This window comes from Cajanus cajan, chromosome 6 (genome assembly GCF_000230855.2).
Source record: "Cajanus cajan strain Asha chromosome 6, NIPB_CcT2T_4, whole genome shotgun sequence".
Lineage (NCBI taxonomy): Eukaryota > Viridiplantae > Streptophyta > Magnoliopsida > Fabales > Fabaceae > Cajanus > Cajanus cajan.
Window position 1 is genome coordinate 8522501 of NC_138522.1, and position 17212 is coordinate 8539712.

Below are 17212 nucleotides of genomic sequence, written 5' to 3' on the forward strand. Positions count from 1 at the left end.
TATAGCATATCAATCATATAGAGCGTACCAATACTCATCACCATTTCAAGTACACAAAGATAACATACCAATGCTCATTATCATTTCAAGTACACAAAGATAGCTTATCAATGTTCATTATCATTTCAAGTACACAAAGATAGTATACCAATGCTCATTGTCATTTCAAGTATACAAAGTTAGCATAGCACTACTTATTATCATCATCCTACATTCTATAACATGCAATAGACACAAGTATTCTATTCATGTTCACCAAATTTCACCCATCACACAACATGTATCAACATACAACTTAATTATCCTACATCGACAACCTTCACATAAAACAACACATAGGAATTTCTACTACTCTTATCATGCTCATCCTCATTTCATATGAAAGAAAAGAATATTTCTTATAATTTTTACGAAGAACTTGGGTTCTAATTCCCCTATCTACCATGTTAAAAATTGTAAAAACCGTAACAATTTTCCTAAATGCTAACAACTTGACCTTTTCTCACTGAAAAGGTCATAATTGGAGTTCTAGACCTCCTTTTTTGGTGATTCCAATGCCACGGGAAAGATAACATCCAAGGCTACAACTTTCATGAAGACTTCAAGACCAAATTAGGTCATCTACTCTTAGTGATGCAACACTCAATTCAACACTTCGGCGTTAGATTTCTATCAGCTTCGTTTTCTCCCAAGGTTGCAACACTCAACTCAACGCTGCTGCAGCGTTGGATCTCTACCATATCAATTTTATCCCAGGGATGCAACGCTCAACTCAATACTGCAATGCTAGATTTTTGCCACCCCATTTTCTTTCACAACTGCAACGTTGAGTACAAAATTTTCTGCACTTTCATGGCTTCCCTTTTCGTTCCTCACTTACATTTCACCAATTTTCCTCCCAAACATGATCTCCACTATTAATATCCACTAGATTCATGCAACCCATAAACCATAAGAAAACACAACATGCATGGATCAAAGCTCAAAGAAAATCATCAACATTCAACCTTCCATCAAGAAAACCAAACCCTTAGTTTTCAACATGCACTCACTTCGAATTCATCCCCCTAGCTATAGACTTTTCAAAAATCCTACCAATTTTAAGTTTCAATTCATTCAAAAACCCAACATTTCAACAAAACACAAGATTATAGCTTCCCTTACCTTGATTTTGGGCTCTCTAAGGAAGAAGAAGAAGAGAACATAGAACTCCGGGCTACTCCGAGGTGGAAGAAGAGAAGGGGAAGGAAATGGGCTCCAAGCTCCAACAACTCAAGTCCCACAGTTGCACCACGGGATTCTCAGCTCTAAGTCTCAAAAATCTTCCCATAAGAATATGAGAAAAGAAAGAGAAGTGTTTGGTTATTGAAGTTCCTATCCCTTAAAATCAAATCTCAATGTACTCAATTTAAATAAAAGTAAAATGATTTCATGATTATCCATCAATTTGAATTAATGAAATGAAGTATCAAATGGTTTTCAAATTTTATAAAAATTTGCAGACTTAATCTATGCATTAAGAACTTTAAATTCAACAATTAGATCGTTAAAATTTGATAAAACATGAGTTATTGAACGAAATAAGTCTAAATAGACTTACTTCTATAATAAATAGATATCTCCTTATATATATATATATATATATATATATATATATATATATATATATATATATATATATAGAAATTTAAAACAATAATCCTAAAAAGTATAATATAAGAAGCAATTCAACAAACACCAACATGATTACAAAGTTTATGGTTCACATATATGTAATGGGCATGAACTTCACTATGTTGTATGCATGTGGCACTAGTAAAACATTTTAACATTGTCTGAAGGCTCACTGCCGAAGGTTCACTGCCCGAAGACCCACAACCTGAAGGCAAATACTCATGGCCCGAAAGGAAAATCTTGTGTATGGTTGTAAAATATTTCATGCACATGATGCATGTCTCATATACAAGACTCTATGCAAAATTCTCACCAAATCATCATCAAAAGTACACATAACATATTGCATACCATATTAGTATCATTTCATTATTATATCACACATTATCATCATCTCACATCTCGTTATTCACCAACGTCTCAAACATTGCACATAACATTCTCAAATCAGACATCAACATTTCATATCACATCACATATAATTATCTCATATCACATATAAAGTTATCATGTACATCACATAGAAGTATCTCATATCTCATACAGACATAAAGGCTCATGCATAAGGTCTTACAAACATAATTTCATACCTTTATCATAACTCTAACAAATATCCCTTCTAATACTTTATATTTATTAACAATTGATGTAAGCTTCCCAAATTATTCCCAAGATTAAGCACTTAAAGGATAAAACAACTCACAATTACAACTCATAAATTATCACTTCTCATCTTAAATTTTTACGACATTGTGGGGTCTAAACATGATATCTATAGTTATACTTATGATATCAAGTTGATCTAAATTTTATTGGAAAAATAAGATAATTATATACAACTTTTATGTTGATCTCAAAAATTGATTTTACCATCTACTATTTTTAAAAATTACAAAACTGCAACATTTTAGCCTAACTCTAACATCTTGACCTTTTCTCACTAATTTGATCGTATCTTGAGTTCTAGACATCCTTTTTAGGCGATTTTAATACCATTAGAAAGCTAACATCTAAGGATACAACTATTATGGAGATTGTAAAACCTAATTAAAACATTTAAGTCTCCTTACACGGCTTACAACATACATAGGTTACATTTCGCTTATAAAACATGAGACTCATTTTCTAAATCACATAACTCGATCATTTCATATAAAATTTTTTTTATGTAATTCTTAAGTATAAACTGTAGTCTCAAATGTTTATTTTTTAACCCAATAAACAAAACTCAATTTGGTTAATCACATAATCACTAAGGTATATTCTTACAAGAATTTTCAAATAATAAAGCACAACTCACACCCAACTGAATTCTCCTAATCCAATTTACTAAAAACAAATTAACACCTAAACAACACTTTTATACCACCAATTAATCAAAAGTGTACATCAATTTCACAAAAATCTCTCGATTTCATCAATATTCATAATACTATTAAATCAAGGGTTTCCTACAGGAACTACGAGATCTCATAGATTTATAGTTAACCTAAATAATTCGCAATTCACAACACATATAACTCAAATATTAATCACAAAGCACATAAAAATCATATGACATGCATTACTTGAGTACAAAAACAAGTTTTGGGTTTCTCCCCACAGAGCAAGGAAAACAACAAGATTGAGGTCAATCATGTTATCCAACAAATACCCCACACCCTAGAGAGAACTCTCACTTTGCCTTACCTCGATAGATGCTTGATGATAAATGAGAATCTTTGGGATGCATTCCTACAACTTTTGCTCCACTTGGAGTTCTTGGGTTTGAGAGAAAAAAAGCTTAGAAAGCTCTGTTGTAAAAACCAGAACAAACCAACTAGTTTGACAAGTTGAACTGATTTATCTACCAGTTCAAACGAGCCACAAAATCGGATTAGGAAAGAACCTGTAACATCCCACAAAATTGACATCTCGGTGGCTCTACTTCATGACACTTCACATAATTTCTCGTTGGTTAGGATCCTTCATTAGCCAGAACCATCTATGGGTAGCCCTTTCTAAGATGCTTGGCCGCCTCTAGGATCAATGACTATACCCACAAACCAACACAAGACTTTTCAGTGTGCTTTGTTGTCACTCACACACTTTCTGGAAAACTTCCCAGATTTCTCCAAGCCAAGCACCCTTAACTGTCGAGTTCTTAAGTGATGAGCTACTAAAAAGTAGATGCATCTCGTTAGTACAAGTAGTACAAATTAATTACTTTTAACCTATCCTCAACGATACAATCTCACACTTGTACAAATCTTTGGATCTCTCTCATTTCGATTTGTCTGAGTTGTTACAAGCCCACCAGTTTTCGCCTAGTTCATCCTTAAACCACATCGTACTAGGAGAAAGGACTTATTCTAATACCATTTGTAACACCTCTCGAAATTGACATCTTAATGACTCCATTCCATGGAACTTCACACAACACATTTCACACATCTAGTTCCTCATTGATTAGAACCCTTCACTAGTCAAAACCCTTCATGGATAGCCTTTTTTGAGATATTGGGCCGCCTTTAGGATCAATGATTGTCTCCATAAACCAACACAAGACATTTTAGTGTGTTTTATCCTCACTCGCACACTTTCTAGAAAATTTTCTAGAAGGTCACACATTCCTAAATTACTCCAAACCAAGCACCCTTAGTTGTGTAGTTTTTAAGTGATGAGCTACCAAAAAGTATATACATCTTTTTGGGATGGATAGTACAAATCAATTCCTTTTAAGTTGTTCTCAACTATACAATTTCACACTTGTACAAATCTCTAGATCTTTCTCATTCAGGTGTGTTTAGGTTGTTACAAGTTCGCTAGTACTTAGTCATTTATATTAATTTATATTTTATATCATGATATTTTATATTATATTAATTTGATATTTTTCTACTCCAAATGTAAAATTTTAATATAGTTATATTTTATTAAAAGTAAAATTCAAATATTATATTTAGAATTTTACATGTACTTTAGAACATAAAATATATAAGTGATGTTGTATTTTAATTTTAGTATTATAAACTTATGTATTATTTTATGTAATATTAATTTATGTATTATTTAAATATTATTATTATTTTATTAATATTGATTTGACCATAATTAAATTATTAAATATTGATTTTTACCGGTTAGATCAGTTTGATTTTAAAAATATGGATAGAAAGAATGAAATGTAAGACTGACTTCCTCGTTTTAAAACTTATACTTTTTTTAAAAAAAAATTCCCTAAACTCTAAACAAATGTAGTTAAAACATACTAATGAAAAAGATCCTTCTTCATATAATATAATAAGCATAATAATTTCATAAATTTTTAATAGTTAAATAAAACATTTATTATTATTTAAAAATTCTCTAATTTATTTTATAATTTTTTTATTAATTAAAACATCCTTTTAATAAATCTTGTCTTATATTTACTGGATATATTTATTTCTTTTCTATAGATGGAAATTTTCATTGGAAAGTAAAAATTTAAATAGAAAAAAATAGAAAACTGTTGCATTATATTTACCAGGTATATATACTTTTCGTATTAAAGGACTTATTGGAAATTTGCGTTGGAAAATAAAAAAGAATAGAAAAAAAAAACCAAAAAAATAGAAAACTGTTGCATTATATTTACTGGATATAATTCTTTATTTTCTATTAAAGGACTTATTGGAAATTTTTCCTGGACAATAAAAAGATAAATAACAAAAAATAGAAAAGCAAAACCGTTTTTCTTTTAATAAATCTTGTTGCATTATATTTACTGGATATATATTTTTTCTTCTATTAAAGGACTTATTGGAAATTTGCGTTGAAAATAAAAAAGACAAATAACAAAAAAAATAGATAAACAAAACCAAAAACTTGAAATCTATGGCATTATATTTACTGGATATATTTCTTTCTTTTCTATTAAAGGACTTATTTTAAATTTGTCCTGGAAAATAAAAAGATAAATAACAAAAAAATAAAAAAGACGCTAGAAGGAGGGCTTGAACCTCCGACCTTGTGGTTAACAGCCACACGCTCTAACCAACTGAGCTATTCCAGCTTTTAATTAATATCTTAGAATACTAATTAAGGAGCTGAGTATTTAATGCAAGTCATTGTGTGTTTTAACAAGCATGTTCAAATGTTCTTCCTTATATTTTACTTCAGCGGCACAAATATTATAACAGAGAAAATTTGAGAGATTAAAGTAATTTTTTATATTTTAATAATTAAAATCATAATTTTTAAATTTGAGAGATAAAAAAATGTATAAAAAGACTAAAACAATATTTTTATAGAAATTATAGGGACTAAAAAATATGTTTTAAATTTGAGGATCAATCAAAATAATACATTTTTAAATTTAAGAGATTAAAAATATACGTAATTCTTAATTATATCAATTGATTTGTTTAGGTAGTGTTTGGTGGAGAGGAAAGAAATAAAGGGAAAAGAAGAAAAAGATAAGATAAATAGATAAAAAAATAAAGTAGAAGATAAAATTGTTTGGTAGGAGAAAAGTAGAAGAGAAGTGAAAGGAAGATAATTTTTTTAATTAATTTGTATTAAATTAAATTTATATATTTAAATTATTATTTTTTTTTATTATAATGTTTTTATTTATTGTTTATATTTTAAATTATTTATTTTAAAAATAAATAAATAAATAAATATAACTACCACACACTTCTCGCATCTCTTCTTTCCTCATCTTCTCTTCCGCTGCACCAAATGAAGCATTTGTGTTATGTTTTAGTTAGTGAGGAGTGCTATCAACATACTTTCTAACACACTCCTCATACTGCACTCATTTTTATTGGTTAGAATTTATTAAAAATTATAAAATCAGGATAAAGAATCATTAAATAGAATGTGAGACCCACCAAATTTTATATTTTTCAAGAAATTTCAACCAACAAGAGAGTGTGTTTAAAAGAGTGCAATAAAGAGTGTGTTATTGTTATTTCTCTTTAGTTAGTAATATTAAACCCATTAGTCATCTTGGGTTTATTTTTCTAAATTTTTATAGAATAGTCTTAAAACACATTATTACAACACAATCTTTCAAATTCCTCGACATTCCTAAAGTTTTTATTATAATTAGATATTAATATTAGTTGTGTAACCTCAAAGACCCATGGTTCATCTAAGTAAGGACAAATTATTTTCAACTTTCTACTAAACTTTTACTGTAACACCCCAGTTTTTATTTCATTTTATTTATTTATTTTTTTTTATTGAGGGTATTTTGGTAAATTTATAAAGGTTTAGGGGTGATTTAGTAGCTTGGAACGGGCCGCTCCAAACTACCAAAATGTGTGTGATTTAGTAGCTTGGAACGGGCTGTTCCAAAATTGGAACGGGCCGTTCTAAACTACCAAATTGTATGTGAGTTAATAGCCTAGAACGGGTTGTTCTCAAGTTGGAACGGGCCGTTCCGGACTATTAAAAGCTGCCTTAAACTCTAAGTGGGAACGGACTTGGAACGGGCTATGGCAGTTGAGTAATAAATGCACACCAGAACGGGCCGTTCTGGTTTGGGAACGGGCCGTTCTGGGTGTGACTTTTGCCCACAATTTTGGGGTCCAGAACAGGCCGTTCTGAAACTGGAACGGGCCGTTCTAGCGAAGTCTGAGGCCTATAAATTGAGCTGTCTGCTACTCTGAAAAAGCACACCTCTCATTTTCTGATTTCTTTTCTTCTGCTCTGTCTTCTTTTCTCTCTCCTTTCTACTTTAGACCGAGGGGAACCCAACGAGGGAGACCAACCAGATCTCGTATAAATTCAGCTTCTACATATCCAGGTACGGGGGAAAATGGAATTATTTATATGTAGAGTTACATGAGGGAATCGGGTAGAGGAAGAACCCGTAGAATTATGAGTAATTTTATAATTATTTTCTGTTTGAAGAATTATTTATCTTATTTGATTCTGTATGAATTTAGGATTATGAATATATGATTTATTTGTAAAAATGATACTCTGGGAGAGAGAACGAAATTATAGAAAAGGTAACTATTATTATAGGTAAACTCTATCAAAGGTAAAAGACTATCCCAACTACCCCATTGGTCCAACACACAGGCTCTAAGAAAATCCTCTAAAGATTGAATAGTCCTCTCAGTCTGACCATCAGTTTGAGGGTGGTAAGCTGAACTAAGTCTAAGTTGGGTCCCCAAAGCTCGTTGTAGGCTCTCCCAAAACCTAGAGGTGAATCTAGGGTCTCTGTCTGAAACTATGCTAGATGGTATCCCATGCAATCTCACAATCTCATCAATATACAGTCCAACCAATCTCTCTAGAGAATACCTAATGTTAATAGGTAAGAAATGTGCACTCTTAGTCAACCTATCAACTATAACCCAAATGGAATCATGCCCTCTCCTAGTCCTAGGCAAAGCAACTACAAAATCCATAGAAATGCTATCTCACTTCCACTCGGGTATACTCAAAGGCTGAAGTAGTCCTGAAGGTTTCTGATGTTCTATCTTAGCCTTCTGACACACTAAACAGGCACTCACAAATTCAGCTATATCTTTCTTCATCCTAGGCCACCAAAATATCTTCCTAAGGTCTTGATACATCTTAGTTGCTCCTGGGTGAAAACTAAGCTTGCTCCTATGACCTTCCTCTAGGATCAAACGTCTAAGTATAGGGTCACTAGGCACGCACACTCGGTCTTTAAATCTTAACACTCCATCTACACCCAAGGTAAATTCTCCTCCAATACCTTGTCCTATAGCCTCACGTCTAGTCTCCAGAAATGAATCCACTAACTGTGCTTCTCCAATTTCCCTCAACAACTCACTAGTCACCTGAGTCATACCTAGTCTCACACTACTAGGGGTCACCTCACAAGTCAAACTCAAGTCTCTAAATTGAGCCAAAAGGTCCATCTCCCTAATCATAAGAGAAGACAAATGCAAAGATTTCCTACTTAAAGCATCAGCAACCACATTGGCTTTGCCCAGATGATAACTAAGATCAAAATCATAATCTTTAAGGAACTCTAACCATCTCCTTTGCCTCATATTTAATTCCTTTTGGTCAAACAAATACCTAAGACTCTTATGATCACTAAACACCTCAAATTTTGAACCATACAAATAATGTCTCCAAATCTTAAGTGTAAATACCACAACTGCTAATTCAAGATCATGGGTGGGGTAATTCTTCTCATGTATTTTCAATTGCCTAGAAGCATAAGATACGACCTTTCCTTCTTGCATTAACACTCCACCCAAACCCATCTTAGAAGCGTCACAATAAACCAAAAAAGTCTTACTAAGGTCAGGCAACACTAAAACAGGTGCACTAGTCAACTTCTCCTTAAGGGTTCGGAAACTATTCTCACATTTACTATCCCATACAAACACAACTCTTTTCCTAGTTAAACTTGTCAAGGGTAATGCTAACTTAGAGAATTCCTCTATGAATCTTCTATAATATCCAACCAATCTAAGGAAACTCCTAATCTCACTAACTGACTTAGGTGTCTCCCATTTAAGCACCGCTTCAACTTTAGATGGATCTACTGCTATACCCTTACTTGAAATCACATGTCCTAAGAAACTCACCTCCTCTAGCCAAAAGTCACACTTAGACAACTTGGCATAAAGTTGTCTCTCCCTGAGGGTTTGAAGTACTACCTTTAAGTGTTCCTCATGTTCCTCTTTAGTCTTGGAATAAACTAGTATGTCATCTATGAAGACAACTACAAATTTATCCAAGTACGGATGAAAAATTCGGTTCATGTAATCCATAAAAATTGCAGGAGCATTCGTCACACCAAAAGGCATTACTAGATACTCATAGTGTCCATAACGAGTCCTAAATGTTGTCTTAGGTACATCCTCACCCTTAACTCTAATCTGATGGTACCCCGATCTAAGATCAATTTTACTAAATACACAAGCACCCACCAACTGGTCCATAAGATCATCTATCCTAGGCAATGGATATTTATTCTTAATGGTCACCTTGTTCAACTGGCGATAATCTACACACAATCTCATACTGCCATCCTTCTTCTTGACTAAGAGTACGGGTGCTCCCCAAGGCGATACACTAGGCCTCACAAACCCCTTCTCCAACAAGTCTTCTATTTGTTTCTTAAGTTCCACTAACTCTACGGGTGACATCCTATAAGGTGCGATAGAAATAGGTCCTGTTCCTGGTACTAAGTCTATGGAAAATTCTACTTCTCTTCTAGGTGGTAAGTTAGACATATCATCAGAGAAGACATCCGAAATTCACACACCACAGGCAGTTCATTCACCAAAACATTACTCTCAGAATTTAAAGAAGCTAACAACATGTACACTTGGGCATCTTCTTGTAAAAATACCTTAACTTGGTTGGCAGTCAAATAATCCTTACTCACTTTTTCAACAGGCTCACCAAAAACAACAGATTTATCAGCACAATTCAAAAGGACATGATTGGAAGATAACCAGTCCATACCCAGAATAACATCTAGCTGACTTAAAGGCAAACAAATTAAGTCAACCATGAAATCTCTACCATCAATAATTAAAGGACACTTTAAACAGGTATCAGAAGTAGACACTGAACCACTAGTTGGTGTCTCTACTATTAATTCAAAAGACAAGGAAGAAACAGGTAATTTTAATTTGGACACACACGCATGTGATATGAAAGAGTGAGTCGCACCAGAGTCATACAAAACAATTAGAGGAGTTCCATTGATGAAACACATAGCCTGGATTAAGTCTTTGGATTGCGTAGCTTCAGCACCACTCAAGACAAACACCCTTCCTGTCGCTCTAGGTTTGCTAGCGCTCCCTCCAACGTCTGTTGTTTCTTTCCTATTCTGGGGGCATTCACTAGCTTTGTGTCCCGTCGCTTGACATTTGAAACATGTTATAACTCCTTGCGTCCGACACTCAACTGCCCTATGACCTGGCCTCCCACATTTGAAGCAGTTGTTGTGTGGAATAGAACTCACACTCCTTCCTCTAGAAACTTGGCTAGCTTGGCTCCTTTGTTGCAATGAATCTTGATTATTCACTTTAGAACTCGAATTCCCCCCAGACTTGTTGTAAGGTTTACCCTTACTAGATGACCCAAATTTATTATTCCTCATGGGTCCTCCACTCTTATAATGAGTTACCCTAGCACGGTTGTCCTCATCATATACTCGGCACTTATTTACCAGTTCATGATAGTGAGTGATCCCTATTGAAAACTTGTTTAATCTCAGGTTAAAGACCACTCACAAACTTTACACATTTGTCCTCCTCATTGCCCACACCATCATACATAGGGCAGAATCTAACCAAGTCTTCAAACTTAGTCACATACTCAGCCACAGAATCCTCTCCTTGCTTTAATTCAAGGAATTCCACCTGTTTCTTATGTCTCACATCTCGGGGAAAGTATTTCTCCAAGAATAGCCGCTTGAAATTCTCTCAGTTCACTTGGGTACCCACAACTATCATTCTTTGCACAGCACCTTGCCACCAGATGTCAGCCTCTCCAGAAAGCATGAAGGCAGCCAAAGTCACCTTCTGTGCCAAAGGACATCCCATAGCTTGAAATATATTTTCAACTTCGAATATCCAGTCAGCAGCTCCATCAGGATTATAACCCCCACGGAAGCTAGGTGGATTATTTCGCTGGAATCTCTCCAACCAATCTACCTCTGGTCGTTGGTTCATATTACAAAGAGCCTCAGCCATCGCTTGTAGAGCATCAGCGATTGCACGATCATTCCTACCTCCTGCCATTACTTTTCTGATCTCCAGAAAAGTTAACAATTATACTATAAGTAAACAACAAACTTAATCAATTATTTCACTAGCACATCAACAAATTCCACAATCAATTCATTCCATCAATTATCTACCAAACAAGCATAGTAGACTTATAACTCACGGCCGATTGGATCGACCTGCTCTGATACCACTAAATGTGACACCCTTACTACCCCAACATATATACTGTAACTTTACAAATAAATGTTTAAAAAAAAAGTAAAAGCGTTCACATGAGAAACTTCAAAAATCGTTCTTCAATAACCACAATAATAAAGATTTAGAAAATGAAACACAAGAGTTTACAAATTGTTTTCAAAAATAACATTTACAATTCCAAATTCATATAAAAACCTATATTCTAAAAAAATCCTCTGCTCCGATGTCACAATATCAAAACATCCCCACAATTCACCTATTGGCATTCTAGATGTCACTCGTAGCCGGATCTTCCTCACCTAAAACATCCACAATTTGCACGGTGAGAAAAGAAAACATTTATATATACAGCACACGAGGAAATCCACAACATCATCTCATCATAACATGAAATATTAATTACAAGCATTTCTATAGATATATCATCATTCTATCAATCATTCATCATCTTCACATCACAATTCATAATCAAACTCATTCATCTCAAATCTTGCAATTAAAAATGATCATTTTCACATTCATAATTCACACAATCTTACAATTAACACTATGCCAAGGCCACGTCACAACTGACATAAGTGATACAGGTTAATTGCCTCGCTCATCCCACACCATGCTAGGGTCACGCCCTCCCTGTAGCATCACTTACCCAGGGGCCGTGCCATCCCTAGTCATTGATGTGAGGAACCACAATCCCATTACAATCCACACAATCTCTTGCAATTAACCCTATGTCAGGGCTGCCATATTTGACATAAGTGATATGTGTTAACTGTCTTACTCATCCCACACCATGCTAGGGTCACGCCCTCCCTGTAGCATCACTTACCCAGGGGTCGTGCCATCCCTAGTCATTAGTGTGAGGAACCTCAATCATAATCATATTCACATTCATCACATCTCATCTTATAGCTCAATAACATATCACATACACACAACGGATAAGTCCAACAAAATAAGGGTTTCATACACCTCAACCAATTCACATATAAATCATCAATTTTTATCAATTGATATAACAATAATATTCATAAATTAATATAATACTCAACAGAATTACCAATTTAATATAATTTTAACATAACGGTAAAACCCCCAATTGTTCCAAAACCTAGCTCACATGCACTTTTCTACAGTTTCGTTCTCCCTCTCAGATCATCATTCTTACAAATTAAATATATATTTCTAATCCTCAACACATACAGAATCTAATGGGATCATCAATTCCTCAAACAGAAATAATCCAATTTTTCCAAAACCTAACCTACAGGCACTTTTCTATAATTTCGTTCTCTCTCCCAGAGCATCATTTTTACAAATAAATCATATATTCATAATCCTAAATTCATACAGAATCAAATAAGATAAATAATTCTTCAAACAGAAAATAATTATAAAATTACTCATAATTCTACGGGTTCTTCCTCTACCCGATTCCCTCATGTAACTCTATATATAAATAATTCCATTTTCCCCCGTACCTGGATATGTAGAAGCTAAATTTATACGAGATCTGGTTGGTCTCCCTCGTTGGGTTCCCCTCGGTCTAAAGTAGAAAGGTGAGAGAAAAGAAGACAGAGCAGAAGAAAAGAAATCAGAAAATGAGAGGTGTGCTTTTTTAGAGTGGCAGACAGCTCAATTTATAGGCCTTAACTTCGCCAGAACGTCCCGTTCCAGTTTCAGAACGGCCCTTTCTGGACCCCAAAATCGTGGGCAAAAGTCACACCTAGAACGGCCCGTTCCCAAACCAGAACGGCCCGTTCTGGTGTGCATTTATTACTCAACTACCATAGCCCGTTCCAAGCCCGTTCCACTTAGAGTTTAAGGCAGCTTTTAATAGTTCGGAACGGCCCGTTCCAACTTGAGAACAGCCCGTTCTGGGCTATTAACTCACATACAATTTGGTAGTTTGGAACGGCCCGTTCCAATTTTGGAACAGCCCGTTCCAATTTTGGAACAGCCCGTTCCAAGCTACTAAATCACCCCTAAACCTTTATAAATTTACCAAAATACCCTAAATAAATAAATAAATAAATAAATAAAATGAAATAAAAACTGAGGTGTTACATTTACACTTAAGTAAAGAGTTGTGTACTCTTCTAGGTCCTTGGCCAATCGTTCTTGAGTCGATCATTTCCATGTTGATTAGCCCACAATTGATCTACTGATTACCAAACTTATGACCAAGATCCATTTGACTATTAAAAAGATATACATCATTTAAAAACATTTCTCTCATAGAATAAAAAATGAAAATTCTCACCATGATAAGAGGATCTTAATAATATATAAATAAGCTAAAAGGGTCATATCCATATTAATAGGAATAAAAGATATAAACATACTACTATATAATGCTAAGACGGTACAAAAACAATTAGGTTTAGGATTGAATCTCACTTTTATGCTCTGGATAGGATTTCTCTAAGTTTTATACTAAAACAATTTTTTTTATTAGATAGATAGATAGATAAAGAAAGAGATAGAATATATTCACTTATTCTAAGAGTAAGTTTATTTAGACTTACTCTACTCAATAATTTGTGTTTTACGTCAAATTTTAATGATCAAATCGTTGAATTAAAGTTTTTAATGCATAGATTAAGTTTGCAAATTTTTAAAAAATTTGAAAACTATTTAATATTTTATTTCATTAACTCAAATCAACGTATAAAATATTTTTATGATTATCTGTCATTTTGAATTAATAAAACCAAGTATTAAATAAGTTTCAAATATTTTAAAATTTTGTAAATTTGATTTATGCGTTAAGAATTTTTAATTCAATAGTTGAATCTTTGAAATTTAATATTTAACATAAGTTATTGAGTAGAGTAAGTGTAAGTAGATTTACTCTTAAAGTAAGTGTAAGTAGACTCAGTCTTAAAGTAAATATAAGTAAGCTTACTCTTAAAATAAGTGAATCCCTTCTTTTATATATATATATATATATATATATATATATATATACACACATTTTACATCAAATTTTAACGATCTAACCGTTCAATTTAAAGTTCTTAAAACATATATCAAATCAGCAAATTTTTAGAAAATTTGAAAATCATTTGATACTTCATTTCATTAATTCAAATTGACAGATAATCATAAAATCATTTTATACATTGATTCGAATTAATAAAATAAAGTATCAAATGATTTTCAAATTTTCAAAAAATTTTGCAGATTTGATCTATGTATTAAGAACTTTAAATTGAACAATTGAATCGTTGAAATTTGATGTAGAAAATGAGTTATTGAATAAAATAAATTTAGGTAAACTTATTCCTTAAGTAAAAAAATCATTTCTTATATATATATATATATATATATATATATATATATATATATAATATTATTAATAATAATATTGTTGTGATTAAACCAAAAGTTCGAGATGCATTAAAAAAGTTAGAGAGATGCGCACCATTATTAAGCCTGCAAGTGGCTCTCAATTATTTTTTTTCAACCCATTAGTAAAATAGTGCGAGTTTTTATCTAGGTTGTTCAGCTTCCGCCCAGTGTATGTTTTTAACTCAACTCTCCAGTGAGAGCATCACAGCACATGTTGTTTAGTCCAATTCTCCCCTTCCAAACGCGCGTGCCTCCTTGCACTCTTCCTGGTCCTTCTATTGACCATGGAGCACAGTACCCGCTATCCCCACGTCATTGATGTGCAAAAGCAAAGAAAATGGTTTAGCAAATTCAAAGTATTTCGGTCAAATTGAGGAAACAAATTCTAGAGAGACTCACGCAATTTTGTCTGTTTGGACAAAATTTTGGAAGAAAAAACATAAGGAAAAAAAAAACAAGTTAAGATTAACTTATTCATAATTAAAAATAAGTTTTTAAAGAAATTATACAAAAGAGTCTTTTTAAAGGTGATGTCTGATAGTGAAGTTGGACAAGTGGTCCATGAGTGATGCATCTAAAATCACCATAGATATAATATTAAAAACAATAAATGGTTGAGATTGTGATTTAGTGAAAGAATATATTGTACACCTTCACACACAGGATAAAATTTTTGAATTTTTTACTGAAATTATTTTTTTTTAAATTACCCAAAAAAAAACCACGTATTACGATGACTGACGCAGCTGCTGTCACTTTCAGAACGGGCCATTCTGAAACCAGAACGGCCCGTTCTAGATGAAAAATTAACACAGGAATAATGCACCAGAACGGGCCGTTCTAGAAGAAAAAAAAAACACGCGATGACTATACCAGAACGGGCCGTTCCGAAATCGGAACGGCCCGTTCCAGATTTAAAAATAACATATGATTACTTAAACCAGAACGGGCCGTTCTGAATTCGGAACGGCCCGTTCTGACTACATATTTGTTTTTTTTTTCATTCTACTAAATCACATTTAAAATTTAAGTATAATTTTTCAATTGAGCGAGATATGAAGCCCCTTCCTCAATGACATCAAACATCCTATGAATAAAGGCCAAAACTAGGCCTAATAAACTTAAAACCCAAAAAGTCTTATACTAAGGCCCATAATACAAGACCAAACAATATAAACTCCTATACTAACAAATATATGAGAAAGGTGGTCATTTATGTAAAGTCCAACTAAAGAGAACCTTAGGCCCATCAAACCCATTGGGCTCACTAAGCTCAAAAGCAATCAAAAGTCTAAAGGCCCATGAAGCCCAAAGCTAGGCACAATAAGCTTAAAAGCCAAGAAGTCTTATACTTAGGCCCATAATACAAGACCAAACAATATAAACTCCTATACTAAAGCCCAAGTAAAGAGAACCTTAGGCCCACCAAACCCATTGGGCTCACTAAGCTCAAAAGCAATCAAAAGTCTAAAGGTCCAAGAAGCCCAAAACTAGGTCCAATAAGCTTAAAACCCAAAAAGTCATATACTAAGGCCCATAATACAAGACCAAACAATATAAACACCTATACTACCAAATACATGAGAAAGGTGGTCATCTATGTAAAACCCAAGTAAAGAGAACTTTAGGCCCATCAAACCCATTGGGCTCACTAAGCTCAAAAGCAATTAAAAGTACAAAGGCCCATGAAGCCCAAAACTAGGCCCAATAAGCTTAAAACCCAAAAAGTCTTATACTAAGGCCCATATACAAGATCAAACAATATAAACTCCTATACTACCAAATATATGAGAAAGGTGGTCATCCACGTAACGCCCAAGTAAAGAGAACCTTAGGCCCACCAAATCCATTGGGCTCACTAACCTCAAAAGCAAACAAAAGCTCAAAGGCCCTTGAAGTCCAAAACTAGGCCCAATAAGCTTAAAATCCAAAAAGTCTTATACTAAGACTCATAATACAAGACCAAACAATATAAATTTCTATACTACCAAATATATGAGAAAGGTGGTCATCCATGTAAAGCCCAAGTAAAGAGAATCTTAGGCCCACCAAACCCATTGGGCTCACTAAGCTCAAAAGCAAACAAAAGTCTAAAGGCCCATGAAGCCCAAAGCTAGGCCCAATAAGCTTAAAACCCAAAAAGTCTTATACTTAGGCCCATATTACAAGACCAAACAATATAAACTCCTATACTAAAGCCCAAGTAAAGGGAACCTTAGGCCCACCAAACCCATTGGGCTCACTAAGCTCAAAAGCAATCAAAAGTCTAAAGG

The 17212-nt window shown here is 33.6% G+C and overlaps 1 non-coding gene across 1 annotated transcript; it reads right to left on the reverse strand.

Annotated features, from left to right (window-relative positions):
- Positions 1 to 5636: 5636 nt before the first annotated feature.
- On the reverse strand, positions 5637 to 5710 carry TRNAN-GUU (transfer RNA asparagine (anticodon GUU)). Its single transcript has one exon. It is a non-coding gene; the product is annotated as a tRNA-Asn (tRNA).
- Positions 5711 to 17212: the final 11502 nt, after the last annotated feature.